General features: G+C 64.4%; 1 non-coding gene across 1 annotated transcript; it reads left to right on the forward strand.

The window, feature by feature from the left end:
• Positions 1 to 612: 612 nt before the first annotated feature.
• Positions 613 to 731, forward strand: LOC142873917 (5S ribosomal RNA). Its single transcript, XR_012921890.1, has one exon. It is a non-coding gene; the product is annotated as a 5S ribosomal RNA (ribosomal RNA).
• The last annotated feature ends 3,757 nt before the right edge of the window (positions 732 to 4,488 follow it).

Raw genomic sequence — 4,488 nt, forward strand, 5'->3', positions numbered from 1 at the left:
GGCCCCCACGAAGCGGTGCCGGCAGTTCTCCACGGGCTTGGGCGTTTTCCAGAGGTAGGAGATGGAGGGGACTGATTTCTTCAGCGCCCCCCAAACCACGCCACCCCACCCCACCCATGGGACACATCCCCAGAGAGAGACGCCCCATACACTGGCTGTGCCCCAGCCCTGGCCCGGGGGAATAGGCGGCAGCCCACCCACAGGGCGAGGGGGGGCGCAGCTGAAAGGGGTTGTGGGGGAGGGCGGCCCCTGGCTGGGGTCAAAGGGCGAGCGTCCCGCGCGTGCGCAGTCAGCGGCAGCGACGCGCTGGGGGTGGGCAGCGGGTAGGTGAAGGAGGCCGGGCGAGGAGACGAGGGGGGCTGGGAGGGCTCCACCTTGGCGAGTCCAGCCGTGGAGGCGCATCTTGTGTGAGTGTGAGTGAGTGTGAGTGTGTGTGTGTGTGTATAGAGAGACAGCCCCCCGCCCCGCCCCGCCCATCACCCCCGTCCCTGGCAGCCCGCGGGACCCGGCCGGCCCGGCCCCGCCCGGCGCGGGGCCTGGGGCGGGAGGCGGCGGCGGGGAAGCGCAGAGAGGCTCGGCTTCTCGAGCGGGGCAGGGGCGCCCTCCGCCGCCGTCTAGGGCCACACCACCCTGAACGCCCCCGATCTCGTCTGGTCTCGGAAGCTAAGCAGGGTCGGGCCTGGTTAGTACTTGGATGGGAGACCGCCTGGGAATACCGGGTGCCACAGGCTGCTGCTTTTTTTTTTTTTTTTTTTCTTGCCTCTTGTTCTGTCCCCTTTCTGGGAGCGAGGCGGCGGCCCGGGGTGGGGGTCACCCCCACCCTCAGCGCCCGCGCGGTGCCTGGCGCCCCAGCCCGCACCGTGGGGCCTCCTCTTGTCCCAAGCCGCGACACCGCCGCCACGCGGCAGCATGCGTGGCATCTGGACTGTCAGGTCTCAGACCAAAGGTCTGCTCTGTGGGAACCGACACGCTGGAGGAAACCTTGAGAGTCTGAGAGGGGAGGGAGTTCCAGAAGAAGGCCAGGATGTCATTTTGAGGGAGTATGTGACCAGAACTCGTCCCGTTGCTTTTGGGGTTCTATGGGCTACACGCAGGAATCTTTGGTGGTGGCACCTGATGTTGGGGGATCCGGAGTCACACCCAGACCTGCTCCACAGGCCTCCTTTTACTTTTCTCTTCGGATTCATTATTTTTAAAAAGTGTCTCTTACCTCTAGGATTGCATTTTCTTTTCTCTCTCTTTTCAAGCAGATGATGGGAGTACAAGTATTCAGGTGACATGTGTTGCCCGTGCCGCCCTCCCCCCTGTGTTCTTTTTTTTTTTTTTTGAGACAGAGTCTCGTTTTGCTGCCCAGGCTAGAGTGAGTGCCATGGCGTCAGCCTAGCTCACAGCAACCTCAATCTCCGGGCTCAAGCAATCCTGCTGCCTCAGCCTCCCGAGTAGTTGGGACTACAGGCATGCACCACCACGCCCGGCTGTGTTTTTCTATATATATTAGTTGGCCAATTAATTTCTTTCTATTTTTAGTAGAGACGGGGTCTCGCTCTTGCTCAGGCTGGTTTCGAACTCCTGACCTGGAGCAATCCGCCCGCCTCGGCCTCCCAGAGAGCTAGGATTACAGGCGTGAGCCACCGCGCCCGGCCCCCCCTGTGTTCTTATTCATATACCTCTCATGTTGTTCCAGCGTATTGTGGGGGTACCAATGTTAAGGTCGGGTGCCTTGCCCTCTCCAAGCCTCCCCCCTCGGGTCAGAGCTTCAAGTGCGCCCATCCCCCAGTCGGTGCGCACCCACCCCATGCCTAATGGATGTGTATGCCCCTCCCCTCCCCCCACCCGCCCGCCCGACACCCACCCGATGAAGGTGATTCCTCTCTGTCCACTTAGGCGTCCATCCGTTCGTACCAATTTGCTGGTGAGCGCGCTCACGTGGTGCTCGTGTGTCCATTCTTGGGATACTTGGCTTCCTGGAACGGGTTCCAGCTCTGGCCAGGAGAACACGAGAGGCGCCCTCTCACCGCTGCTCCTCACAGCCGAATGGCACTCCGTGGTGTCCACGCGCCACATTTTATTGATGCACTCCTGGATGGATGGGCACTCGGGTCGCTTCCACGTCTTTGGGATTGTGAATTGTGCCCTAACTGTAACCCTAACCCTTACCCAGCCCGTCTCCTCTGCCCCTGCCTGACGCACTCCTCCCCGGCCAGGCCCGTCACTGTCCTGGGCCCCCGCCTGACCGGCTCCTCCCCGCCCGGCCGGTCACCGTCCTCTGCCCCTGCCTGACACGCTCCTTCCCGCCCGGCCTCTCACCGTCCTCGGCCCCTGCCTGACCGGCTCCTCCGTCGCCTGGGCCTTCCAAGGGCTTGGTGTGGACGCTGCTTCCAGGAAGCCCTCCAGAAACCCGGCAGCAGGGTGGCCGCAGCAGTCTCCAGCAGCCGTCCCTAAGTCGCGTGAGTGCGGGGGACGTGCCCCCGCTGTGCCGCGGGGGCCCAGCCTGGTGTCTTCCCTGAGGCCCTGCGGCTGCCGGCTGGGCTGCCGCTCCCCGCAAGGGGAGAGCCGCGGAGGTGGGGACCGCCTCCTGATGGGGACGTACACGCAGCTCTCCACGTCGGATTCCGGGGCTCTCTGTCCTGCCCGAAGGCCCAGCTGGCCTGCGGGTCCTTAGAGTGGCAAAAACCTCCGAAAACTGAGACTGAGGGTCCGGTGGGTGTCTGCACTTTTGTGCTGGGCACCCCAGGGAGGCCCGGGGGCTGGCTGGACAACGTGGTCTGCTGGGCGGGGGGGGGGGGGTTGGAGGAGCAACTGATGCCCTTTGCACTTTGGGTAGCAAGAGTCTGAGGTGTCTCTGAGCCCTGTGCCCTGTGGGGGCGGGCGGGGGGGAGGAGGAGGAGGAGGAGGAGGAGGTGGGAAGGGCCGGGGCCTGCAGTCCTGTTCCCGGGGTGGCACGGCAAGTGGCTTCTTCCACAGGCTGCTTGGCCTGGGCTCCCTGCACCTGGGCCTTTGGAGGACCGGCCCTGTGCTTGCCAACACTTCCTGCAGGGACCCAGAGCTGGGAGGTGGCATCTCTCAGCCCTGGGTCGGGCAGAGCCCCAGCGGGCCATGCCCACAACCTCTCTCAGCACCGGTCCCCCAGAAGGCTCCTTTGGGACCAGGATTCTCTTGCGGTGACTCTTTAAGGTCTGGCCCCTGGATGGAGGGGCACCAGGAGTAGAGGAGCAGGAAGGGGAAGGGGGTGGCCATGCGAGGGGACACTTTGAGCCCAAGTCCCAGCTTCAGCCTGATCCTCCTGGGAACCCCGCTCTGAGACAAGGAGCCGGGCTTCGCATTCCCACAGCAGCCAGTCGTGGGCTGAGGACACCTGGGGCGTTGGGAACTCCCTGGCTTCTCCTTGGTTTAACATCTAGAGCTGCTTGGGAATCGCGCCGCCACACACACCCGAGTGCAGGTGTCTTCCGCACAGACTGCGGGCCTCGCTCTTCTGAATGCCGCTAGCTCGCCACCCACCCACGGGTGAACCTGGTCAGGGTGCTTTCTCTCGGGGGCAGACTCTTTTCCGGGCGGGCTACCGGTGTCTCTGTTTGCTCGTTTCTTTCTTCCATTTCGGGAAAGTCTTCCTTGCTGGGTGTGGAAATCTCCTATGCCTTCCCTCGCCTATTCTGTCAGCTTTAAAATTCTCCTTCAGTTGCCACCCTCACAGATGGATTAGGAAACTCTTTCCGGTGCACTCATTAGTGAAATGACCTCCAGGAAGCTGGAATCCAATATCTAATGGCCGATTTTTAGCGAGTCCACACGCCAGGGTGGTCGGGGTCCAAAGCAGCCCCGGCCAGGCCCAGGCCCCTTGGACTGGGCCACAGGAGGACACGGAGGAGGGTCCCGGCCCCCACGAAGCGGTGCCGGCAGTTCTCCACGGGCTTGGGCGTTTTCCAGAGGTAGGAGATGGAGGGGACTGATTTCTTCAGCGCCCCCCAAACCACGCCACCCCACCCCACCCATGGGACACATCCCCAGAGAGAGACGCCCCATACACTGGCTGTGCCCCAGCCCTGGCCCGGGGGAATAGGCGGCAGCCCACCCACAGGGCGAGGGGGGGGCGCAGCTGAAAGGGGTTGTGGGGGAGGGCGGCCCCTGGCTGGGGTCAAAGGGCGAGCGTCCCGCGCGTGCGCAGTCAGCGGCAGCGACGCGCTGGGGGTGGGCAGCGGGTAGGTGAAGGAGGCCGGGCGAGGAGACGAGGGGGGCTGGGAGGGCTCCACCTTGGCGAGTCCAGCTGTGGAGGCGCATCTTGTGTGAGTGTGAGTGAGTGTGAGTGTGTGTGTGTGTGTATAGAGAGACAGCCCCCCGCCCCGCCCCGCCCATCACCCCCGTCCCTGGCAGCCCGCGGGACCCGGCCGGCCCGGCCCCGCCCGGCGCGGGGCCTGGGGCGGGAGGCGGCGGCGGGGAAGCGCAGAGAGGCTCGGCTTCTCGAGCGGGGCAGGGGCGCCCTCCGCCGCC

This window comes from Microcebus murinus, chromosome 11, assembly GCF_040939455.1.
Source record: "Microcebus murinus isolate Inina chromosome 11, M.murinus_Inina_mat1.0, whole genome shotgun sequence".
In the NCBI taxonomy this organism is placed as follows: Eukaryota; Metazoa; Chordata; class Mammalia; order Primates; family Cheirogaleidae; genus Microcebus; species Microcebus murinus.